The following is a 27,521-nucleotide window of genomic DNA, read 5'->3' as shown; positions in this document are numbered from 1 at the left end:
AGGGTAGTGTGAGGTTCCACCTGAAGGCTGCACCAGGCAAAGGGAGTTCCTTCCCCCAGCCAAGGGAGGCGGTAAGGGATTGTGCTACTCTGCCCTAAAAACCATGCTTTCTCCAAGGATCTTTGCAACCTGTGTATCAGGAGGTCCCCTCATGAGCCCACGTCACCAGGGCCTTGGGTCCCAAACACAGATCTTTGCGGACTCACGGTGGCTGCTCAGGTCGGCAGGCACTGAGACACAGGAGTTTTTACATACTCCGTATCGGGGAACTCCTGTGAGGCAGGAGATCCATTCACTCCCTTGGGAAGGGGTCTGAAGCCAGGGAGCTAAGCAGCCTCTTTCAGTGGGCCCCACTCTCATGGAACCCCACAAGCAAAAACCCAGTGGCTTGGAATCCCTGCCAGCCAGCGCAACAGGCTGGGCACTGCCTAAGAAGAATGAGTTCCAGTGGGAGGGGCGGCAGCCATCACTGCTGCCTCAGTTGGCCATTTTCCTCTGCGGCTGGTGCCAGTGAAACTGGGCAGTTTGGACTGGGAGCAATTCCCCACAGTGTCGCAGCAGAGTGGCTGTGACAATTTGTGGCCGGACTGCTTCTTTAAGTGGGACCCTGACCCATTCTTCCTCAGTGGGTAGGGCTCCCCTATGGAATTTTTAGCATTGTGAGACAGGGGTTTATGGACAAAACTGTTTTCTCTAAGAAGAGCCCCTGGGAGGAAGGGCGGTGGGAGTATAATGGATCAGCGGTCTTAGTCTTTTTTACCTGCTGTCTCTGGAGAGTCAGGGGAGCCTACATGAGGGGGATTCCCTCTGGTGCAGCACACCTGCTCTGCTAAGGGGCAGCCAGACTACTTAATTGAGGGGGTCCCTGATCTCATTCATCCTGACTGGGTGAGAACTCCCAACAGGGGTCTCTAGACACCTCATATGGATAGTTCTGGCTGGCATCAAGTTGGTGCCCTTCTGGTACAGAGCTCCTAGAGGAGGGAGCAGGTTGCCATCTTTGATGTTCTGCTGCCTCCACTGGAGATACCTCCAGGTGTGGGAGGGACCCAGGCAAGTAGGATCTGGAGTGGACCCCCAGCAAACTGCAGTGGCCCTGTGGAAGAAGGGCCTGACTGCTAAAAGAAAAAGCAACAACAACATCAACAAAAAAGACCCCACAAAAAAACCTATCCAAAGGTCAGCAGCCTCAAATATCAAAGATAGATAAACTTGTGAAGATGAGAAAGAATCAATGCAAAAACACTGAAAACTCAAATAGCCAAAAGTCCAAATGATTGCAACATATCTGCAGTAAGGCACAGAACTGGGCTGAGGCTGAGATGGATGAATTGACAGAAGTAGGCTTCAGAAGATGGGTAATAATGAACTTTGCTGTGCTAAAGGGGTATGTTCTAACCGATTGCAAAGAAGCTAAGAACTATGATAAAACATTACAGGAACTGTTAACCAGCTTAGAAAAGAACATAAATGACATGATGGAGCTGAAAAACACAACATGAGAACTTCACAATGCAAACACAGGTATTAATAGTCAATAGACCAAGTAGAAGAAAGGATATCAGAGCTTGAAGACTATCTTGCTGAAATAAGACAAGCAGATAAGGTTAGAGAAAAAGAATGAAGAGGAATGAACAAAACTTCCAAGAACTATGGGATTATGTGAAAATAAAACAAACAAAAAAACAAACTACGACTGACTGGGGTACCTGAAAGAGACAGGGAGAATGGAACCATGTTGGAAAACACACTTCAGGATATCATCCAGGAGAACTTCCCCAGCTTAGCAAAACAGGTCAACATTCAAATTCAGGAAATCTAGAGAATCCCAGTAAGATATTCCATGAGAAGATTAACTCCAAGTCACACAATCATTAGATTCTCCAAGGTTGAAATAAAAAAGAAAACGTTAAGGGCAGCCTGAGAGAAAGGCCAGGTCACCTATAAAGAGAAGCCCATCAGATTAGCAGCAGACCTCTCAGTGGAAACCCTACATGCCAGAAGAGAATGGGGGCCAATACTCAACACTCTAAAGAAAAGAATTTCCGACCTAGAATTTCATATCTGGCCAAACTAAGCTTCATAAACAGAGGAGAAATTAAAATCTTTTTCAGAGAAGCAAATCCTGAGGGAATTCATTGCCACCAGGCCTGCTTTGCAAGAGCTCCTGAAAGAAGCATTAAATATGGACAAGAAAAATCATTACTAGCCACTAGAAAAACTCATTGAAGTACACAGACCAATGGCACTATGAAGCAGCTACATAATAAACAAGTCTACAAAATAACGAGCTAGCATCATGACAACAGGATCAAATTCACACATACCAATATTAGCCTTAAGTGTAAATGGGCTAAATGCCCCAATTAAAAGACACAGAATGGCAAGTTGGATAAAAAGTCAAGATCCACCAGTGTGCTGTATTCCAGAGACCTGTCTCATATGCAGAGACACTCACAGACTCAATATAAAGGGATAAAGGAAAATTAACCAAGCAAATGGAAAGCAGAAAAAAGCAGGGGTTGCAATCCTAGTTTCTGACAAAACAGACTTTAAACCAACAAAGATCAAAAAAGACAAAGAAGGGCATTACATAATGGTAAAGGGGTCAAGTCAATAAGAAGAGCTTACCTAAATTTATATGCATCCAATACAGGAGCATCCAGATTCATAAAACAAGTTCTTAGAGACCTGCAAAGAGACTTGGACTCCCAAACAATAATAATGGGAGACTTTAACACCCACTGTCAGTATTAGTTCATCGAGACAGAAAATTAACAAATGTATTCAGGACTTGAACTCAGCTCTGGATCAAGTGGACCTGATAGATATCTACAGAACTCTCCACCCCAAAATAACAGAATATACTTTCTTCTCAGCATCACGTGGCACTTACCCTAAAATTCATCACATTATTGGAAGTAAATCACTCCTCAGCAAATGCAAAAGAAGTGAAATCATAACAGTCTCTCAGACCACAGCATAATCAAATTAGAACTCGAGATTAAGAAGCTCATTCAAAACCACACAACTATGTGGAAATTGAACAACCTGCTCCTGAATGACTCCTGGCGAAATAATGAAATTATGGCAGAAATCAAGAAGTTTTTTAAAACTAATGAGAACAGAGAGGCAATGTACCAGAATCTCTGGGATGCAGCTGAAGCAGTGTTGAGAGAGAAATTTATAGCACTAAATGCCCACATCTAAAAGCTAGAAAGATCTCAAATCAACATCCTGACATCACAACTAAAAGAATGAGAGGACCAAGAGCAAACAAACCCCAAAGACCTCTTCAAGCAGAACTACAAATCACTGCTTAAGGATATCAGAGAGGACACAAATAAATGGAAAAACTTTCCAAAGCTAGCAGAAGACAAGAAATAACCAAGATCAGAGCAGAACTGAAGGAGCTAGAGACAGGAAAAACCCTTCAAAAAATCAATGAATCCAAGTGCTGGTTCTTTGAAAAAAAAAATTAATAAAATAGATAAACCTCTAACTAGACTAATAAGAAAGAAGAAACAAATAGACACAGTAGAAACTAATAAAGGGGTTATCACCACTGACCCCAGAGAAATACGAACAGCCATCAGGGAATACTATAAACACCTCTATACAAATAAACTAGAAAATCTAGAAGAAATAGATAAATTCCTGGATACGTACACCCTCCCAAGATAGAACCAGGAAGAGGCTGAATCCCTGAATGATCAATAACAAGTTCTGAAATTGAGGCAGTAATAAATAGCCTACCAACAAAAAAAGCCCAGGACCAGACAGGCTTATAGCTGAATTCTACCAGAGGTACAAGGAGGAGCTGATACCCTTTTTTCTGAAACTATTCCAAACAATTGAAAAGGAAGGACTCCTCCCTAACTCATTTTAAGAGACCAGCATCATCCTGATACCAAAACCTGGCAGAGATACAAGAACAACAATAAAAACTTCAGAACCATTGTAGAAGGCAGATATAATGGAAGGACAGGGAGAGGAGAGTGAGTCACAGAGAGGTAGAGGAAAGTAGATGTCAAGATCATTTTTTTCTCCACTGTTAGAACCAAACTGGAGAAATCCTGGAATTCAACTTCCTAGCAGGTTCCTCTCTCACCCAATAAATTCAGTGGGGCAGCATGGATAAGCTGAGGGACTGCTGGAGTACAGCTTTCCTAAGACATTGCATTTCTGTGTATTGTGTGGTTGTGCAAACCAGATTCTTGTGTGGCCCTGAGTGGGGAGGATATGAAAGGCAGGTATGTTGAATATCAGCAGACACACTAACCAGAGTCATAAGGAGTGAGTCACCCTTCAGCAGAGCTGAGAGCTGACAACCCAGGCCATGGAACTGTATGGAAACTGTGGAGACATTTAGAGAGATGCGTAGTGTCATGGAAAGCTGAGATGAGGCTGAGTCAGAGATGAGGCTGAGTAGCTGGTGCCAAACCACTGGGCAGAGAAAGACCCGCTCTTCACCAGAGCCTCCCATTTTCTGTGAATTCCAGCAAGATGAACAGCAACTGAGAAGACAAGTAACATTGCTGAAGAGACCAGGGGACATAGAAGACATCTATGGATATGAGAACTTCTTTATCCCTAAGGCCCTAAAGCTTTAGATAGCAATCTTGGTGTGAAAACCGGGGTAGGAGGCTAGGAATCTAATCGACTGAGTGCATTCTACCTATAGAGACTACACTTTAGTTTTTAAAAACGCTTAACATATCATAAGGTTATTGGTTTGAACTAAATGTTAACTTCTTCCTGTTACCAGCAGGCTTTAAGAAGATGATCCAGGCAGTTGTAACCCAAATAATGATGTAGATTTTCTTTGTACATGTGGTTTTAGAGGGAGTAACTTTGTGACACTGACAGTTCTCTCTTTTTCTGACAGAAACAGCTTCCCTATCACTTCACTAGGAAGTAGAAATATTGCTTCCCTGACATAAAGCAGGGATGTTGCCCGAGTGGGAGATGGGTCTACATCCCCACACTTCTAATCTGTGCTTTTATTGAGATAAATTTTACTCTGTGCATTGCAAAGGGTTAAACCAAAGAAAACACCACCACCACCACCACCACAACCAGAAACAACAACAACAACAAACAAACCCTAGAATACCTTTTATACTGGTAGAGCAGATGTCAGGAAACTGCAGCCTGTGGGCCAAATCTGTCTTGTCACCTAAAGTTTTATTGGAACATAACCATTCTCATCCATTTACATATTATCTATAGCTGCTTTGTCAAACTTGAGTAGTTGGAACAGAGATTGTATGTCCTACAAAGCCTAAAATGTTTACTATCTGGCCTTTTATGGAAAAAGACAAAGCTTGCCAATGTCTTCCATAGAGTATAAAAAATAAGTACATACTAGTGGGATGCATTTTATACTAAAGGAACACAGAATTGGAGGGGAGTCATCATGGGATAGTGTTCACCAAAAATGATTTTCTAGAAGAGCGGGATACATCTGGCTGGGCTTGTAAGAGAAGGCAGGATGGCGTTCATTTTTTGTTCAACAGGGGCTGGATGAAAAGTGTCCCAAAGCAAGCCCTAAGATGTCATCATGGCTTAACTACTTTATAGTTGGGTGACTGGGAATGAAGTGACTGGGTAGTTACTTTAATAATAAGATTGAATAATTGGCTAATAGTTGTCATGCTCTATAGCAGAGACACCTGTCTCCCAAAGTTATTCTCACTCATAGAACATTCTTACCCACTCCCTCTTGGTCATCTGCAGATGAGCATGATGAGCTTGGGCCAAAGGTGAAGATGATGCAACCACAAGATGGGAGGAGCCTGTGATCCTAAATCTCTGCTTAGAGGAGAGGCTCCTGCTGATAATGAATACTGATTTTGGACTTCCTGTGAGAATAAAGAAAACTTTTAATATGTGTGAGCCATTGTGTACTTCTAGACTCATGTTTGTTATGTCAATTGACACTATTTTAATGCCTGAAATTGTTCTTGGAAGTGGAGTGCTGCAAAACAAAACCAAAACTAAACTAAACTAAAATGTATTTGAGCAGTGGGGATGGTGAGGGAATTGATATCAAGCCTGGAAAATGAAGATCCAAATTACATAGCTTCAAAACATTTGGAAAATCTGTTCCTTTCCATAATCTGCAAATAAGACCCCATCAAACCTACTGAGTCTATAACTTGGAGTGTTGAGAAATGCTAGAATAATAGTGTATATTGTGTTTTAGTTTTTTTTTTTGTTTAGTATTGTATTATGAGATATAGATGAATTCAGGAGAAAATTTGCAAATCTCTAGTATAAATAAAGGTAATAAAGAATGTCTAGAAATTTGAGGTCTTGAAAAATTGAGAAAGCCAACTACAAGCAGCTACTGAGTTCCTATCAAATTCAAGTATTAATCACGTGTCAGGCACTGGCTGGTGGCTGACGGTCAGAATCTAATCCTAGCCCTACCACTCATTGTTTGTGTGACAGTAAGTGTGTTATTTAACTTTTGCAATGGAGAGAAGTTATGAGGTGAAGTGGCCCTGAAGGTTAAAGCAGGTCTTTAAGAAGCTGAGACTATGAGGAAGCAGAAACTATCAGTGAACAGGAATACGAGACAGAGAGAAAACCGGCACATTTGTGGTGAGGACTTCAGTGTATGTGGTTTGGAGAATGGAGCAGATGGGCACTTGTGGGACAGCCAAATCCCTTCAATGGTAGATAAGAACTTCATGAACTTTCCCTGCTAAGGTTTTGAGAAATGCTGTTGCTCTGGAACTCCAGTTTCTACGAGGCCTCATGCTAGTATACTCTTGCTGAGTCTGTCCCACAGACTGTGGCCAAGCAACAGATGAAAGTAGTACACAGACACAGGTACTTTGCCTGAGAGTGCGGCTGGGGGACTGCATGGCCTAGCACTGCTGATGAGAGTGCAGCCCTAATAAGCTGGAGCCATTTGTATTTATTTAGTACAGATTTAATGACAAAGGCCTGGAGCCAGCACAACCTGTGGATAATTAATATTGTCATCCCCCCTTGCAGGGAGCAGTCTTGCAGATGATCAAAGGTCGGTTTCCAGACAACATGAGTAAATAAACTTATCTAAACTCCCTTATATTCCCTTGTACCTGCTTCTTGCCCTCTGCTTCAGGATAATAGAATTAACTGCCTTCAGCTTTTATTCTCTCCTGGATCTTTGCAAAACCTCCCAGCCTTCCAAGAAGATTTGCATTTTTCCCTATAACTTTTCCTACCACCTTGACTGATCTCTTGCACATTCTTCTTGTACTCTATGAGATTTGCCATTCCTCATTTTTTCTTTTTATTCTAAAATAACTCCACCTTTTACTTAAGATAAACTGAGTGAACCTAGCAAAAACACCTATGATTAAACAAATATTTAACTTTTATGTATCTATATTGGGATGGAGAATTTGGCTTGGTAATGGAATAAATTGTCAGGCAAACCTATCAGTTTACTCTGTAGAGATATTTTTGTAAAAATGAGATGCTTGTGCTCAGATATTCAATTAGAAGATGCTTCTTTCACATCTCCCTAATTGCTAACTTCTTTGCCTATTAAATTTGTGATTATGTTTTACAAAAAAGTAAATAGTGAAATTAAAAACATATAGTAAACAAAATTATAATAGTCATATGGGAAATTTTCAGTTTTTGAGTGAAGACATGTCAAAGTGTCCCCAAAAAGAAAAATCCTGCTCCACAAAGTATCTCATGATCCCATTAAATCCACAATTTTGTCCTCATCAATTTTTTTTTTCCTGAAATTTGATCCCTTTAATTTATTTCGGGATAGCATTTGGTGTGGAAAGGTAGAAAAGGTCAATGAGAGCTTGTTAAAAAGATTCCGTTGGGAGAGGGTTGTTGGTGCCAGGTCAACTCCCCTGTTCCTTGCCAGCACCAGCCTTGAGTTGCAACTGCAGCAGCAGAATGGTCGCTGGGAGTTTCATGAACATTGACACTTCCTACCTTCCCCTCTTCTGCCCTAGTAAAATTAACTTTCTGTGAGTCCAGGTACTTCAGCTGCAGCTTTTTAATGTTAGCTGAATCACCCAGGGCCTGAAAGGAGGAACATTTATCATGTACCCACTCGGTTCCAGATGCTTTAAATACACTCTCTCAGCTAATACACACTGTTGTTATCATCTCTATTTTACAGATAAGGAAGTTTAGAAAGACTTACCGGCCTGTGCAAGATCATCAGTTTTTCAAATATCAAGATTTTCTGATTCCAAAGTCCATTTTTCTCCCACTTGCTCATGTTACCTCTTGAGCAAATTCTTTAGGAGGCAGAAACATTATTGGGAAAATTACAAGAAGCAGTTCTTTCTATGGCCTCGTGATACACAGGATATAACTTATTCCACTAGACCACAGTGCATCCTATCTAAAACACAGGACATTATAAATGTGACTAGAAATCTTTTAGATAGCAGAGATGTTTAGTTCAGAAGGGGAAAGAGGGAGGAGCGTTGCAATCTCTTTCTTCTGTGCATTTTGACTTCATTTCGTTTCTCTTCATGCTCCTTGGCATGCTTTGCTCAAAAGTAGCTCCTAACCACATTTGCCTGTAGTATGCCTCATAATAGCAAGGGCCCCAGAAAGCCCAGAAAGCTCAGAGTTGAGGCTGAGGTGCTGATGACAATGTTCATTTTGTAAGTGGCCACCAGAGCCTCATCGGCCATGCATCGTCAGGTCTGCATCAGATCTGGCTATGTAGCAATTTAGCTGTGCTGGTTCCTTCTTGCTCTTCCTCCACTCCAATAACTTACAAAAATAAAAACATTCTTCAGTTTTAAAATTGCAGTTTCATAATCATGGAAAGAACACAAAGGAACAGGGATTTTTTCCGTTAGGAATAACTGGGGGACATACTGGACCACAGCTGAGAATTCTAACTTAAACTCTTCCAGTAGACCTCTTCTACCTTGCTGTATACAAGGAAGTTGCTGAATACATTACTCATTGGTGCCTCAGCTGATTTTATAATTCTATGACTATGGGCTAGTGAGAGCCCACAGATATCTCCGTCATGGGCTAACATCAAATGTACCATGTTATTCTTTGAATAACTCATTCATTCATTCACCAAATACTTGTTGAATGCCAGTTGCATGCTAGGTACTGTTCTAGGCACTTGAATCACAGGAGAAAGCAAGATAGCCAACCTCCCTTCCCTCGTTGAGCTTTTTTCCTACCGGGGAGGGAGAAAATAGACAAGTAGACACAGGGAATAATTTGTGATGGTAATGACTATTCTGAAAGCTGTAACACTAGCAATGTGATAGAGATGGGAAATAGATAGGGAGAATAGGGAGACAAAGCGGGGTATAGAGATCTCACTGAAATCTAAGGAGTAAGATTTGACCTGAGACCTGAGTGTCATGAAAGGGGTCTTTTGTCTGGCCAGCATCATCTCCCACCCGGATTGTTGTGACACCATCTTTATGGGCAGCCTGCCTTTAGTCTTCCCCACCTTCAACCCACCTCATTCACTGCTGTCAGATTGTCTGCTAAAATTCTATGTGATGAAGTCACAGCCTGACCTCAGCCTTTCCAGAATTCTCCTGGACCTGAGGGGTAATGTGAAAACCTTGTGGCAGAATTTGTGTAATCCTTTATGATGTGTCCTCTAGGTAGTTTTTTAGACTAACTTTTAGTCAATGGAGATAAAGCAGACATTCAGCCAATCTTTGGCCATGCCCTGAATCTGGCTGTTCCTGGCTGGGTTGTGCCATTACCTCTACCTCGGCCCTCTAACCACACTTGGCTCCTACCAAGTGTGCATTCCTACCCGTTCCTTATCTTGAAATCCCAGGTCAGACAACCCCTCCTCCATGAATTCTTTTGAATCACCTCTTTCACCATTATCACCTGGCACTTCTGATAGAAATATTTTCTCTCTGTCAAGTTCCTATAGCCTATTGTGCACATTTCTGTGATGCCACATTATATGACATTGTGGTGATTTATTTGCATGTGGGTCTTTTTCACTAGATTATGAACTCTCCAACAGGTAGGGCTTTAAATACCAATATTCCTAGCGCTCTGCACATTTGCTTGCATATACTAAGGGTGCAAATAACATTTGTTTGATGCATTAAGATATATTCTTCATCCTATGTGCTAAAGTCAAGGTGTTGGCAGAGATGTATGTGCAGTTAAGTTTGGCCTAATTGTGCCACGATTCATATCGTATAATACTTTCAGGGGAAGATATGAAGTATAAACTTTTAATATAGGTGTAGAATCCTGTAATGTAGGTGCAGAACCAGGAAGTAAGGATAGAGGGAGTGGAGAGAATAGGAACTTGAAGGGGCAGGAAAAAAAAAAGAATGAAATTTCTGTAGAAAGTAACAATTTTTTTTCTGATCTTCTGACTACCTCAAATATTTTTAAAAGAGAAAGAAATACAATTCTTTTTTTTTTTTTTTTTAAACAGACTTGCTGTATCACCCAGGCTGGAATGCAGTGGCGCAATCTTGGCTCACTGCAACTTCTGCCTCCTGGATTCAAGTGATTCTCCTGCCTCAGCCTCCCAAGTAGCTGGGATTACAGGTACACACCACCATGCCCGGCTAATTTTTGTATTTTCATTAGAGACGGGGTGCCACCAGGTTGGCCAGGCTGATCTTGAACTCCTGACCTCAAGTGATCTGCCCACCTTGGTCTCCCAAAGTTCTGGGATTACAGGCATGAACCACGGTGCCCAGTCTTTTTGTTTTCTATTTTAAATTGTATTATTAATATATAAATGCATTCCAATTATACAACTCAAGCACTATTCAAGACAGCTAAAGTCCTCTGTGGTATGCTGAATAATGGCCTCTCTAAAGATGTTCATAGCCTAATCCCTGGGTCCTATGGATGTTACTTTACATGATAAAGGGAGTTAAAGATTTTGAGATGAAGAAATACTCTTGGATTATCCAGGCAGGCTCAAGGTAATGACAAGTGTCCTTCTGAAAAGAGGTAGGAGGATCTAAGTCAGCAGTGGAAGATGTGGCCATCGAAGCAGGTGGTGGGAGTGAAGCAAGGAAGAGGCTGCAAGTCATCTAGTGCAGGTAGCCTCTAGAAGCTGAAAAAGGTAAAGAAATAGATTCTCCCTTAGAGCCCCAGAAAGAACCATCTCTGCCAACACCTTGACTTTAGCTCAGTGAAACTGATTTTGGTTTTCTATCCTCTAGAAGTATAAGATAATCAATTCATGTTTTGTTTTGATTTTTCGTTTTCGACTTTTATTTTAGAATCAGTGGGTGTCATATGGGTGCAGTTTTGTTACATGAGTATATTGTGTGATTCTCAGGTTTGGAATATGATTGAACCCACCTACGTAGTGAGCATAGTACCCACTAGGTAGTTTTTCTGCACTCACGCCCTTACCTCTCTCCCCTTCTAGTAGTCCCCAGTATCTATTTTTCTTGTCTTTATGTCCATGTGTACTCAATATTTAGCTTCCACTTGTGAGAACATGCAGTATTTCATTTTCTGTTTCTGTGTTCATTTGTTTAGGATTATGGCCTCCTGCGGCATCTGTGTTGCTGCAAAGGACATGATTTCATTCTTCTTTATGGCTGCATAGTATTTCAAATTCATTTTTTTTAAAAGCCACTAAGTTTGTGGCAAATTACAACAGTGGCAATAGGAAACTACTCTGGTGTCTCAATTTCACTCTACCAAATGTAACCCAAAGTTATTAATGTGGTGTGTATCTTTCCAGGCTTTTAAAAACAAATAACATATAACTGTGCATGTGTAAATAGTTTGGTTTTTGAATGATTTAAAAAAAAATTTGCTGCATATATATTCTGTAATTTTCTTTTTCACTTATCACTGTTTCTTGGATATTTTTAAAATCAGTATATTATAACGTATTTCATTCCTTTCAACTACATTTTGATTCTTCCCTTCTATGGATCTTCCATAATTTACATTACATTTTAGTAATTATATAATTACTAAATTATAATAAATTGTTGAAATTTATCTTTCTGGTTGAAAAGCATAGCTAGGTTTTTGTTTGGGATATTAAAAACCCAATTTTAACTGTACATGATCATCATTGGAAATATTATATTTCTCTAAAATGAATGGTTACATCTGAATGCACCTTGGAGAAAGCAATGTTAACAAATCCTCCCTGATCCAAGATTTTCATTTATGATTTTTTAAAAATCTTGAAGTTTTATGAACAACTGTGTATTTCATTTGCAGATAGATTATATATAGCTTTAACAGATTAAAAATAATAGTAAAAAAAAATTCCACCCTACAAAACAGTCTTTTTTTGAGGCAGACTTGTCAGAGCAGGTTACAACACATAATGAGATGTCATAGCCTGGTGAGATATGCAAAGCAGGTTCAGAAAAACTGTCAATACTGCATAGTGACTTTAATACTGAGGATAGTAAATCTGGGGAAAAAGAAATCCATTGGCTGTCATTCTATTTAAATGACTGGAAATATGTAGTTACCAAAGCTCTGATAAATGTTCCCTGTAGGTCAAGTTCTTTCTTTTAAAAAAGGACTACGGTTTTATAGAATTGTTTTGGAAACTGAATGTACTTTGCTACCCAAGCCCTACTCAAAGCACTTGCTGTCAATCAGTAGAAAAGATTTGGCCACCACCTTTGTGTTAAATATAAATGCAGTCGAAAGGTTTAATGGATTAAAACTGTGCTGTTTAATTTGAAATGGAATTTCCCACCATCCTAGCTTAGGTAGTTAGGATTCTGTAAGTTTGCTTTTCATTCCAGCCTGGTTTATAGGCACAATAAAGAAAAGGCAAGCAATGGATTTAGAATGCAAGTGTGTCAAGTTGAGGAGATAGGCCTCCTTTTGGTAGAAGGAGAGGGGAAAATCACCCCATTAACTGCAACTTGTTAAAATTTATGAAGTCTCTATAGTTTATTAGCCCTTTTTTCCCTCTTCACACCAAAAGAGTAGGTAAAAGGTAAGCAGCAACAAGGAGAGACATTATATGCAGAGGTGAACACTGATATGACAGAGTCTTCTTTTAATAACAAACAGTGTTAGCTCTCTAGGAGGTAGACAGTATGAAGTGCAACAAAAACTGTAATTATGCTCTCAGCAGGGAACCTGTATTTAGAGTGACAGTAAGAGTGTCTCTAAAAACCTGCTAGGTTAAGGCTGCTAGTCTTAATTACATGTATTAGGAGTTTGTGTCTTTACTTTTTTCCTTTTAAAATTCAAAGAAAAAACCTAATTATAACTTGGACCCTAGTAAATTGGGCCATATTTAAACAATGAACATTTGGCAATCTCATCATGCATCATGACACATCTGACTGGTACAGCTGCTGTAGAAGCCAAACTGGCTCCCCCAAATAATTTGTTTTTGCTGCCTCCGTGACAGAGGAACAACAAACAAAAGCTAAACAAGGGAAATAATGAAATTATGCTTCTTTTCAGTCAATGACACCTAAGCCTTCTGGAGGTGGGGATCATTCCTTGGGTAGATTCTTATATACAGAATTACAGGTCGTTCATATGTTGTTAACGTGTATTTTAGCTAGATGATGGTGGGATAAATCTTGGTTGGATTTTTGCTGCTGTTTTGGTCCTAGATATAACAATAGCTCACAACTGCTTCTAGTTGACTTTAATGGAAGTGTATGAAGCCCCAAATTTTAGTTTTTGCAGGGAGTGCAGCAGAATGTGTTATAACTGAACAACATGTTTCAGAGTTATAAGGACCGGTCCTGTGGCATTCATTATAAAGATGGCTCCTGAACATGGAGCTGACTACATTTGACTTTTCCATGTATGACTTAACCTTCACTTGGTTTATTCCATACTAGCTTCTTATGCTTGTATACAATGTGCACTGGACTTCAAGAAAGAAGAGCTCAATCTGTTAGGCTTAGATTATAATACTATGGATAAGTGTATGAATATGGGCGATTGTGATGCCCTCTTAGTGGGGTTACTTGTCATTAAGGTGACACTTTGTAATTTTGCTAAGCACTCAATAAATATGTTCATTACTAATTCTCATTGCTCATATGTAGATTAAAAAAGCTGAGTATTACAAAGTTGTGGGATGAACTGAATAAAATTAATTTGTTGAGTTTAATAGGCAAAAGTTATGCTGATATGACTGAGCTAATGAATCAAGCTGTATAAAAGTGAATTTAATTTATTTTGATACTATTCTTTTCTATGGCTCTATTTTTGGAAGTTCTGATGGGTTCTATGACTCACGTGATTTTAAGATAGTCGGCACAAAATTGTGGTGACTAAAACATTTTCTTCTCTTTGGAATTTATATATAACTAAATTGAATTTCTATTTGCTTTCAAATAACTATCAAAGTAAAATAATAGTAGTTCTGAAAGGATTTAAATAAATGCTGAAAATTTGGAAACCATTTGCATATTTATTGGTGCCCCCATTGAAGTTTTATCTTGGGCAGCCCAACTTTCAATTTTGCTGAAATACTAATTTAGTCTTCATTATTGTTGGCTTGAGGAAAGTAATCACTGGTTCTAAAGTTAATAATAATTTTATAGTACAGTCTTGTGGAATTTTACAGTGATAGGGATCTGTAGTCTAAATAATAGCACTTTTCTAATTAAGCAGCAATTGAATAAACAATTAAAATCAAGGATGAACTATTCATTTATTTTGATGTGTTTAGTTCAATTTAGATTATACTTCATAGAGTATTTGTTATTGCTCTGTTGAATAATTTATTAAAGTAATGAGTAACATGAATCACTGGGACAGTTTTCTATATTTTATCAAAATAAATTGTTAGATGAAAAATTGAGCAAGGTTTATAGAGGCCACTTGAAACATTATTGGATATTACTAACAATAAGCATTAGGTAGTGAGCACAATAATCTTTCATATAATCTGTCCCTAAAGTGTGATCAGTTCAAGCAAGAAGTTAGTGAATATTATTATTAAAAGATGATCAGTTGCCATAATAGTAGAAATGGTGGCAAAAATACAAGACAACAGGGTCCCATTGATTTAAGAATGACTTTTAAAAACATCACCAAAAGAGTTAGATTCTTTGAGCATATTTTAACCACATAAAGTAGTAATTATCTTAAGTGTTCCAAAATTGAGCCATGTAATATTGGAAGTGAACCCACAGATCTTTATAGCAGGTTTTCCCCTTTTTATAGATGCAAAATCATAGAAAAGATAATCACTGGAAAACCTGAATAAATAATTTTCATGGTACTATCAAGGAGGTCTTAGAACTGACATTCAATGCATTTGTTTCCCATTCCTATGTATGTCCATTATTGAAGATGGTGAATGACTAGCCTTTCTATGGAATCTCAAAATATTACCATATGTTACCATATGCTTCCAAGCCAAAGGAAAACCTGAATGGCCATCTCATCAATTTCACACCCTGCAAGGAGATTCACGTAAGTTAGTTAATACCAGTCAGATATTACCCAATTTTAAATTTTCTCTGGCAAAGCTCTGCCTTCTGTAACCCCACTTTAAGTGGGTTTAGCTAATCTCATAGTCTGGAAAATCTTCATAAATAACATCCATTTAAGTCAGACCCATTTTGTGGTTCTGTCTCCACAGAAATAAATGACAATTGATTTAAACATGTTCGCCTGTGATTCTTGATTGACTTTTGACCATTTCAACATCTATATTCATTTAGAACATTTTGTTTTACTCCATCTGTTTTTTTCTTTCCCTTTCTATCAAAAGCTTTAAATGTCATTCTGGCTTTTTATTTTTCTTTAAGTTAAACTCATTAATCTGAGGTGGGATTTGAGAATATTAGGATATTAGGAAAGTGTTTGAGACAAATTGAGTGTTTGAGATGAATTTAGACCTTCTATGATGTTTCACATTTAAGCTTGGAAATGATTCTTTTATGTGTAGTAATATTTTGAATTCTTAAAAGTTTTCAGTCATACCTTATAATTTACCCATTTCTTAGTCATATACATTTGTTCTTTCCCAATGTTTTCCACAACTGCATAATACTACAGTTGACCTTTGAACAACTCTAGGGACACCAACCCCAGCGCAGTGGAAAATCCGTGCATAACTTTTGACTCCCCAAGAACATTAACTACTAATAGACTGCTGTTGAATGGAAGCCTTACCAATAACATAAGCGTTGATTAACACATCATAGTTTATATGTTATAGGTATTACATACTGTAGTCTTATAATAACATAAGCAGGAGAGAAGAAAATGTTAAGAAAATCATAAGGAAGAGAAAATGTATTTACTATTAAGTGGAAGTAGATCATCATAGAGGTCTTCATCCTTGTTATCTTCATGTACAGTAGGCTGAGGAGGAGGAGGAGGAAGAAAAGGGGCTGGTCTTGCTGTTTAAGGGGTGCAGAGGCAGAATAAAATCTATATGTAAGTAAATCTGTGCAGCTTAAACCCATGTTATTCAAGAGTCAACTGGTCTGCGTATTATAATGTAAGTGGAATACATGTTATTAATATGAGTAAAAACAGTGATATTCTGTAATCCCAGCACTTTGGGAGGCCGAGACAGGCGGATCACGAGGTCAGGAGATCGAGACCATCCTGGCTAACATGGTGAGACCCGTCTCTACTAATAATACAAAAACTAGCCGGGCGTGGTGGCAGGCGCCTGTAGTCCCAGCTACTCGGGAGGCTGAGGCAGGAGAATGGCGTAAACCCGGGAGGCGGAGCTTGCAGTGAGCTGAGATCCGGCCACTGCACTCCAGTCCGGGCGACAGAGTGAGACTCCGCCTCAAAAAAAAAAAAAAAGTGATATTTATCTCTAAAGAACTGTCAGACTAAATGTATTTGTAGATTCATTGATTCAAGTGATAAATGTAAGAATAGTGATCTTTAATATGTAAATAAGTTATATTTGACAGCAGTAAATACTCAGCATAATGTTATTTCATTTATTTATTTTTACTGTTTTACAATCTAGATGATACCAAGAAATTTGTTCTTAAAATGTTGTAATTAATCTAGTTGAGGAAAATGTCATATAAGGGAGTCAAACTTTTAAAAATGATTGTTGTTATACTGTGTTTCACAATTAATATAATTTTTTTAGCATAAGAAAAGTTTTACACTAGCATAAAATGGAATTGTTTAGACTGGTACTTTGGTTTGGCAATGGTAGGTAATACAGTGCAGTCCTCATTTTACTATAAGAAAGTCCACCTAATGTTTTATCTATGACCCCTGATACCATTGCTTTAAAAAGATTCAGTCCACTTAATTTGTTAATTTGTTAAAGACCAGGTCATAGCTGCTCATTCATTTGAATCTTACCATGTATCTCAAGTGATCAATTCAATTTGCATGGAAAAGACACAGGGCAGAGAAGGTTTGTGAAAATTCTCATGAAAGAAGACTGGTGAAGCCAGAATTATAATTTATCCTGATTTAGCTCAGTCTCCTTCAGTATGGGAATATTAATGCTGCTTTGCTCTGTTCACCCCCAAATTATGTTTTAAGCATAAGTCCAAATCTAGATTTAGAATAATTTCTGAGTTTTAAAGAGCGAGTCTGTGTTTTTCATCTCAGACATTATATTCATAAGAAATCTGGGGCAATACCACTTGAAAATAGGAATTTCTTAACTCCAAAATTTATGAGACTTCTGTCTGTTAGAAGAAAAATATGGAATTTTCTTTCCTTAAGACACGTTTTTACTGGGACAGCCTGTTTGCCATTGCTGCTTAAAACTGATCCCAAAGAGAAAATCCTCATGATTCATTGGATTGCTTGCCTTGGAGCAAGGCCAGGAGCAGTAAGTTTTCAAGATAAACAGTGCTCAGGCTGAAAGAATGGCACAGACGATTTCTCAGGTGGAGTGTTCCCACTTCCCTTCTGGCATGTACTGTATTTCATAGTGTCTTACAGATAAGGCTTGAGGGGAATCCAGTATGAAATAAGTTTATGTCATAATACTTATTTCCTGGCAGTTTTATCAAACTATATCTTGAATATCCCAAAGAACATGGTTCTAAATGTATTGGCATTTATGGACTGAAACCTATTTTCATCACATTTTAACCGGGGACCCTGATGCCTGTTTTGTTCAGTGTTGTATCAGTGTTGGCATAGCATCTTGCCCAGACCAGGTGTTCAATGAATATTGACTGTAGAAGTTGAATGAATGAATTCAGGTTCACCTCAATTGAAATTTGATTAATAAAGTCTAGGATGATGTAAATGTAGCCAAGTCATACCAGACGGAACATTTGGTCTTCATAATTGGCCATGTTTATGTCTTCTGAATAATCATACAATGCCATTTGTTCATTTTTGTTCATTCAGTCATCCAAAAGATATCTATTAACTATCTTGGCCATGATTGGTATTTCACTAGGAGTTAAGATACAGCAATAAGATAGACTAGGCCTCTGAGCTATATCAGAATGCATGAGGCACTTGCCCTGCCTTGCTTGGTGTTGCCATTCTGTATTTGACTTGAGGCAAGCACAAAAATATTCACAAAATTGAATCATGTGCAGACTAACATGATCAGAGTGGGAAGATATGACATGGTGCTAAGGGATAAAAAGGCCTTCACAGAGGTAGCTAGGGCTCAAGGATAGGTAGGCATTTGGAAGGTAACGTTGGTGACACAGTTTCCTAATATTGCAAGAACTGTGTATGTGTGTGTGTGTGTGTGTGTATTTGTACACTTGACTAGAGAGAAAAGGAAATGGGGAAAAAAAAGAGACATGGTCCAAGAGAAATTAGAAAGAAATATTTTTTTTTCCATGTTTGCACTCTACTATTCTATTCTCCTATTTACTGAGATTGGAGGCCCATGGGGTGAATAATTTCATCTTTGCTTTCTACATTGCCCTTCATTAGTACACACTCATGATCAGGTTTCTGGAACTTAATGGCAAACTTGTTCTGATTGAGAGTGCAGCTAACTGCTATAATGATGCGTTGTCTGAGAGACCAAAGTTAAAGACATTTGGTTGTTTCTGCACTCTGATATCACCAAAATCAACCATTAATCAGAACCTCATTCAGTATCCTAAGTACGAATGTTACTCTCAGATGTTATTTATGAACCTTATGTCTTAGAGCACAAAAGTATCATTTAAAACATAGAAATTTATAGAAGGTAATTTTGTGATTCTAAAGAGTTATTGCAGTACCAAGCAAGTATCATGCATCCCCTGAGCTTTCATATGAAAGTAAAATTGATTTGTCCACCTAATTTCTTTCAGATCAATTTTACTAATATGTATTTATTGGTCATTTAGGACTTTTGTTGACCTTTTCTTTCTTATTCAAAACTATTGCTTATTTTAGAGTTCAAGTATTCTCCCAATATTCAGGAAACTATCTGTAAAATGAGTTGACCTAGATTAGGCTTTTTAAAAGTGACGATGGGTGGACTTGAGAAGTTCATATATCCTCTAGAATTACATGAAGCTTTGTGTACACATAGTTGATTCTTAGTATTTGCAAATTATGTATATGCAAATTTGCCTACATGTCAAAATTTGTGGGTAATGCCCAAATTAATACTCACAGCACTTTTGCAGGCCTTTATAGAAATGTGAGGAGCAGTGAAAAATTTGTGTTGCCTGACATACACCTTCCTAGCTGAGATTAAACCAGGCAGTGCACTGCCCTCGTTTCAGCTCATGTACTGTACACAAGTGTGCTTTCACAGTCCCTTTACTGACACATTTTTCACATATATGTACTTTTTATTAGTGATTCCCATGTTTGAAATGAACCCCCAATGTGTGTTAATGTCTTGTCCAGTGTTCCTAACCACAAAAAATATTGTGCTATATCATATAGAGAAAATGTGTGTCATGTAAGCTTTGTTCCAGTATGAGTTACAGGGCTGTTGGCCATGAGTTCTATGTTAATGAGTCAACAATGTATATTAAATAAGATGTCTATAAACAGAAACACACATAAAACAAGGTTATATACTGCATTGATGAAAATGTGACCAGTGGCTCATAGGAACCTAACCCTGTATTTCCCCTAGGAGCAGAGGTTCCGTATTATCTGCCCTAGTGTTCATGGTGACTTTAAAGAACATAACTACCATGAATAACCAGAATTGAATGTACACATGTTTTTTGGAGGGGATAAGGGAGCATAATATGCATCAGATTCTTAGTGGGGACTGCAATTCTGCGAAGGGTTAAGAAATATTATTTCTTTGTAAGAGTTGTTTCCATGCTAACATTCTTAAACTCCTAGGCCCACCACATAGAAACTGGGACTAGTGTGCTGGCATTGAAGTGTTAAAGAAAGAAAGCAACACAGATAACTGAAAAATGGGGATTCATATCTTTAACTTGCCATTTACTGAGCCATCTCTTCATTACTGCCTTTGCAGTTAGAGCTAGTTTGAATCCTGTTTTTCAGTTTACTAGCTAAGTGATCTTGGGAAAACATTTTTTTTTCTTTTTTAATTATAATTTTAACTTTCATTTTAGATTTAGGAGTTACTTGTGCAGGTTTGCTACACAGGTTTATTGTGTGACACTGAAATCTGAGATATGAATGTTCCTGTCACTCATGTAGTGAGAATAATACACAATAGTTTTTCAGCTCCTGTCCCCTTTCTCTCTCCCCACTGTGGTAGTCCCTAGAGTCTATTGTTCCATCTTCATGTCCATATGTCCCCAATATTTAACTCCCACTTACAAGTGAACACATGCAGTATTTGGTTTTCTGTTCCTGCATTACTTTGCTAAGGATAATGACCTTTAGCTGCATCTGTGTTGCTGCAAAGGACATGCTTTTGTTCTTTTTTATGGCTGCATAGTATTCCATGGTGTATATGTACCACATTTTTCTTATCCAATCCACCATTGATGGGCACCTAGGTTGATTCCATGTCTTTACTATTGTGAATAGTGCTGTAATGAACATATGAAAGCATGTGTCTATTTGGTAGAATGATTTGTTTTCCTTTGGGTGTATACCCCATAGTGGGATTACTGAGTTGAATGATAGTTCCACTTTACATTCTTTGAGAAATCTCCAAACTACTTTCCACAGTGGATGAACTAACTTATATTACCAACAGTATATGAGCATTCCCTTTTCTCTGCAGCCTTGCCACTGTTATTATTTATTTATTTATTTATGACTTTTTAGTCATAGCCATTCTGACTAGCATGAGATGATATGTCATTGTGGTTTTGATTTTGGGAAAAAATTCTTAAGTTTCATTTTTTAAAAATATGTACAAAGGCATACAATAATACCTAACTAAGAATTATTTTAAAAATTAAATTAGATGATGCATTTAAAGCACCATGTAAAGTGAGAATAGCCAAAACCATTTCTATAAATGTTATTAAGACACTTGATAGAAAACTGTTAATTCCTTTCTTTTTCTCTTTCCCACTTAGAAATAGTGTAAGACCCATTTTCATAGATGAATTAGTAAATGTACTTTAGCATTGCCTCTTTCCTAACAATAACTAGTGGAGAAAGCAGCACAGGCTCCCAGGGTCTCTGGTTTTCTTCCTCCTGATCCCTCTGGTCTGTGCTCTGTGGCAGGGAAGGATAATTGGAGCACTGTGGCACTGGTGGGGAGCAGTGTGCTGTCTCTTGGTTACAAGGGGAATCACCTGTCTCCAACTCTGGACCAAGGATGAAGGGCTCATGCATCAGCTCTCTCCCAGGTGCTTGTCTCCCGAAGGGAAGATCAGGTTGACTCTAGCCATTCAGAAGCCTGTGAATGACATCTAAGTGCCCATTTCATATCCACCTCAAGGGGACTCTTAGGATTTCACTTTTCTAATTTGAAAACCTGAAACCCCATTTTCCTCAAGAATTTTAGACTAATCATTTTCCTTAACCTCTCAGAATTCTCCTGACTTATCTTAAATATGTAAAATAACGTAAGTGCAATGACAGATTATTGAAGAAGGAGGCATTCTACGCTAATGGATTTTCCAGGTGAAATTGGCCCCTTGCTGTGTTTTACTTTAATAATTTCGTAGAATTAGCCATAAGTTGTATTAGATGTTCTTTTGAGTTCTTAGATGTGTTTCTCGAGGGTGGATAATTTAAGCTTTTCTTAATAACTATAAATCAACTGCTGTGCTATGTTATAGAACACAGCAACTCCCTCAGAGCCTGCTAATACAAGTAGATTAATTGTCTCCGTATATTAATAGTCCCAGTTTTGTTGCTTTTCATTTGTTGTTGTCCTTGTCATTGGATTTTTTTTCTTGATGATGTAAGTATGTAAGGAATGCCATTGTAGCTCACATTCTAGACTGCATTAAAGGATAAACCAACTAATTTCTAATTGTTTGCATGACAATACAGATGCAACCATTTGTGTACATATTTGTTTAATAACATATTGTCATTCACTAGTTATAAATATGAATTGTGGCATTATAGTGGTACATTTTATGTTTATATTGAAGATATAAAACATATTTGAATGGACTAATATATATATACACTTCTGTAAATATTTTTCTCTCCCTTCTGTGAATTCTTGCTCTAGATGAGTCATTGTAATAGAACTATTTTTTGGGGGGGGGGCCCAGGATAAACTCCAAAATAACCTCACATTACTAAGAATTAAATATTTTAGTTACAGTTATGCTTTGTTTCAATGTAGTGCATATACATGCATCCCTGTATAGTTCTAGGCTCTCTTAAGTTGACACTTAGACATCACTGTTTCCTGTCTAGAGGTGGCATTTTATCCATGGACTTACAGAATAACTTCAACTCCTTTCAACTCTGGCAAAAGTAATCTATTGTTTGCAGTATAATCTCACTCTCATTTAAAACAAAAACAAACAGAATATAAATAAACAACATCAGGTTTTAGTGTTCAGTGTCTCTGTTTTGCCCTGTATGGAAATAACCCAAACCAAAGCCTCTGTGTCTATTTATTTACTTTTGTGCTAGTTGAGATGGTTAGTGAAGTGGGTCATACAGTCAGCCTCTCAGTTTCTCTACCACCAACACTAAAAGTGGCCATATCTGCCTAATTTGAAAATGACACATTCAGTAGAATAGAGACAAAGAAATGTAGTAGCTATGAAATAAAATGTCTTTCACAGACAGACAGCAAATGTGAGAGAAGGTGTATTTAATGTAAAAAACACAACTGGGGTGCCATTCTTTTTCTAAAGCACCCTAAGTAGAGAGTGCAATGTAGTGCATGATAATGAAGGTGCCCAATTTTGGAAAGTGGTTTTTAAAATGCTGCTGCAGAATGCTATCTAGAGTCTCTTAGGAAAAAGCAAAATCTCATCAGGGACCTTTTCAAGCATCATTTTCTCCTGTTTTAAATGATCTCACGTGAACTTGCTGTTAGTCGACTTGGCACAGTTTCAATTATTCATTATTTTTGACCGCTTGCAAAAGGAACAAAGGGCTTGTTATTAGTGATTTGCCAGTTGGTTGCAAGACTTAATCTAGGTATTTATGGAGCTCTTTGCCTCATGTTTATTTTGTTGTATACAGTTGTATGATCTAAGGGATTTCATAGCCCCTTGATCCTCAATTTAGAAAATCTCTTCTCAAGTGATTAGTGTGGAAGAAACTATAGTCTTTGCACACCAGGTCTCTGCTCATAATGAAGTTTCGCTGAAATCTTTTCTCCTAGCATGAGAGAGTTTAGTTTGAGATAAAGAAGTGTACTCTCTTTGATTATTTGTGCAAAGATTCCTTTCTTCCATGAGGTGAAAATGCAACTTTTCATGTACTTCTTTCTTCAAATTTCATTTTTTATTATATATATTTAAGGTGTACAATAAGACATTTTGATAATACATACACTTAAATAATTACTACAGCCAAGCAAATTAACATATGTATCACATCATATAGTTACCTTTTTCTTTGTGTTTTCATGGTAAAAGCACTTAAAATCTACTCTCTTAGCAAATTTTCAATATACAGTATGATATTATAATCCCCATGCTGTATATAATATCTCTAGATATATCTCCCTAAGTGCAAGTTTGTATTCTTTGGTATATCTCACTATCCCCACTTCTGTTCCACTACTGGTAACCACCATTCTACTCTGCTTCTATGACTTCAACTTATTTTAGATTCCATATACAATAATGAAATATTTTTCTTTCTGTGTCTGGCTTATTTTACTTAGCATAATGCTCTCCAGGTTCATCCATATTTTCACAAATGGCAGCATCTCCTTCTTTGCTAATGTTGAATTGTGCCCCATTGTGTATATGTACTGCAATTTCTTTATCCATTCACCTGTTGTTGGACACAGGTTGATTCCATACCTTGGCTATTGGGAATAATATTGCAATGAACATGAAAACACAGATATCTCAATCAGGTGCTAATTGTATTTCCTTGTATATATACCCACCAGAGGAATTAGTGGGTCATATGGTAATTCTGTTTTTAATTTTTTGATGAAGTTCCATACTGTTTTCCATAGTGGCAGTACCAATTTGCATTTCCCCCAACAGTGTACAAGGGTTCCCTTTTCCCCTACACCCTTGCCAACTTTGTTAGCTCGTATCTTTTGGACCCATCTTCACAGGCAAGAGGTGATAACTCCTTGTCATTTTGATTTCCATTTCCCTGATATTAGTGATGCTGAGTACCTTTTCATATACCTGTTGGCTATTTGTGTATCTTCTTTGGAAAAAATGTCTACTCATATCCTTTGACCATATCAAAATCAGGTTATTTTGTTTTGGTTTTTGCTCTTGAGTTGTGAGTTGGGAAAAGTGGATATTCACATGCAAAATAATGAAACTGGTCCTTTATCTTCCAATACAAAAATTAACTGAAATGGATTAAAGACCGAAATGTAAGACCTGAAACTGCAAAACTCTTACAAGATGACAGGAGAAAAGCTTATCGATATTGGCTGTAGCAATGATTTTTTTGGATATCACATCAAAAGCTAAATAAAAATAAAAAAGAAACAAGTGAGAATCCATCAAACTAAAAAGCATCTGTACAGCAAAGCAAAAACTAACAAAATCAAAAGGGAAGCCTGCAGATTGGGGGAAAATATTTATAAACCATATAGCTGATAAGTTAATATCGCATACTTCTATGTGTACATCTTATTAATTGGGTCATATGTCACCTACTGCACTGTCTGTGGTGCTGTGTAATGTATGGTTTATGCTATGCTATTACTTGTATAAAAATTTCCAGCTAAGGAATTTTGGACTTAGAGGGTAAGTAGAATACAGTAAGTCACATTAGGAGATAAAAGCTGCATGGGTACACAGGAGGAAGAAATCTGAGTCATGAGACAACAGCCCAGGCTCCATGGGGGCGGGGGGGAGTGGAAAGTGCTATTTGGAAAAGGATGAGTATAGTTTTACATGCAGGAATCATAAGGGACTGTAGGGTGAGGTTTGCTATGTTTTCAATGTTTACGTTCCCCCAAAATTAATATGTTGAAACTTAACCCCCAATGGGATGGTATTAAGAGGTGGGACTTTTAGGAAGTGATTAGATTACCTAATGGGATTAGTGCCCCTTTTAAAAGAGACTCGAGGCATCCTGTTTGTGCACACACATAGAAGGCGCCATTAAGAGAAACAGGCCCTCACCAGACACTGAATCTGCTGGTCCTTGATTTTGGACTTTGCAGCCTCCAGAACTGTGAGAAATAAATTTCTGTTTTTTATAAATTCTGCAATCTAAGGTATTTTGTTATGGCAGCTTGAATAGAGCAAGACAGTTTATAGTCAGCATAAAGAGTATGACTAAAGAAGCAGAGTAAAAATGGTACACATTTCTCTAGGAGAAATCAGAAGCAACCTAACTGGAGAGTATCCTAAAAAGATTTTAACTGATCTCCTTGGTAATAACACACATTCCTGTGGTTGATGTGATGGTGGGTTTGTGGGCTGTGAAGAACTGTTTGATAGGACCGTGTTGCCCTAATTGAGTCTTACAATGATGGTGCAGTGGCTTTGATCCTAATGGACTGTTGAAGTCATGCTACAGCTGTATTTCATGGTAACATGCTAGTTGTAATTGTTCTTGGTCATTTGTCTGATGTATAATGGCTCCTTTGAAATACTAAATTATGATTATGCATATATGTATTTACATATGATTTATAATGGAAGGAAATTTGATAGGCTACATACAGAATATTTTGAGTCTGAATGAAATCTTTCTTTTATGTACTTTTGGAGTTCAAATTTCTTTATCTAGAAGTATCATTACTTCAGAGCAGATTTGGAACAAATAGTATTCTACCGTAATATAGCACAGGCTGAATTGAAAGAGAAAGCACACAAAAACCCCAATAAGTTATAGTGTTTGGGTGTCTAAAGAGTTAGTATTTATAGGGAAATATAGTAGGTATGCTGGTATGAGGATCAGATTAAATTTGCAACAGTGGGCATGCACACACACACTGTAACTTCAGAAAGGTAAAGCTATACAAGAATACACTGGAAATAGCACATACTATCTTTCACCTATTTTTTTCCTTTGGACCTGCATGTTTTTCAAAACTAGCTTATAGAGTGCAATGGATTTCACAGATAATTCAAACAACCCAGCATTTTTCAGAATACAATTTCAGTTCAATTGATCAGCCACTTTCTTTTCTGGACGGGGTGGTGGTGAAGAAAGTGGGAGAGTTGGAAGGATTGGTTTGTCACTATCTCATAAGGAATATCCTTTTTGGTACTTTCATGTCAGTCCCCATCTGGCTGTTTCCAGCCCTCTGGCTTTGGGCAAGTTAATGAAATTTTCTACAACTTGATATTCTCATCTACAAAATGGAGATAAGATGCCTATGTGACAAGTTTGTGATAATGTATGGAAAACATGTAACTCAGTGTCTAGCACATATTACACACTCACTGTTGGCCAGTGTTGCACACCCTCTATGAGAAAGGCACTTTGACTCATGCTTCTCATGTAATTCTCGTGGTAATCCTGTGAGTATTATTATGATTCTAAATTTATGGATAAAAATCTTGAAACCCAAGAGAGTAAAGTGATTTCAAAAAGGTTAAGCCAACTCAAGAATAAAAGCCAGGAGTTTAATTTTTACCTTGCAGTGCCAAGCCTCCAACATGCGGCTGCATTAAGTGCAATCCCTCCCTCTTCTGTTTTCTCTATCTCCCCCTTTCCTGTTCTCTGCAGTTCAACCTTCTTCAATATCCTTGGAGATTTTTTTTATACTTTAACTTCTGAGTACATGTGAAGAAAGTGCAGTTTTGTTACATAGGTGTAAATGTGCCATGGTGGTTTGCTGCACCCATCAACTTGTCACCTACATTAGGTTTTTCTCCTAATGTTATCCTTCCCCTAGCCCCCCACCCCGCAACAGGCCCCAGTGTGTGATGTTCCCCTCCCTGTGTCCATGTGTTCGCATTGTTCAACTACCACTTATGAGTGAGAACATGTGGTGTTTGGTTTTCTGTTTTGTTAGTTTGCTGAGAATGATGGTTTCCAGCTTCATCCATGTCCCTGCAGAGGACATGAACTCATCCATTTTTGTGGCTGCATAGTATTCCATGGTGTATATGTGTCACATTTTCTTTATCCAGTCTATTATTGATGGACAT

The 27,521-nt window shown here is 37.9% G+C and overlaps 1 protein-coding gene across 2 annotated transcripts in view; it reads left to right on the top strand.

Moving 5' to 3' along the window:
• LOC117095016 overlaps positions 1-27,521 on the top strand; it is a 276,890-nt gene that overhangs the window by 62,958 nt on the left and 186,411 nt on the right. Inside the window, exon 1 of one of the 2 annotated variants that reach the window (XR_004441776.1) lies at positions 15,302-15,396. The exons of the other annotated variant lie outside the window; for it this stretch is intronic. The gene's annotated coding sequence lies outside the window, so the exon portion shown is untranslated. Of the gene's footprint in view, positions 1-15,301; positions 15,397-27,521 lie in introns of those variants that run through there. 2 annotated transcript variants of the gene reach the window in all.

Source organism: Trachypithecus francoisi, unplaced genomic scaffold (genome assembly GCF_009764315.1).
Source record: "Trachypithecus francoisi isolate TF-2019V2 unplaced genomic scaffold, Tfra_2.0 Lachesis_group13, whole genome shotgun sequence".
Lineage (NCBI taxonomy): Eukaryota > Metazoa > Chordata > Mammalia > Primates > Cercopithecidae > Trachypithecus > Trachypithecus francoisi.
The sequence above is the reverse complement of the archived record's forward strand: the minus strand, read 5'-3'. Positions and strand labels throughout refer to the sequence as shown.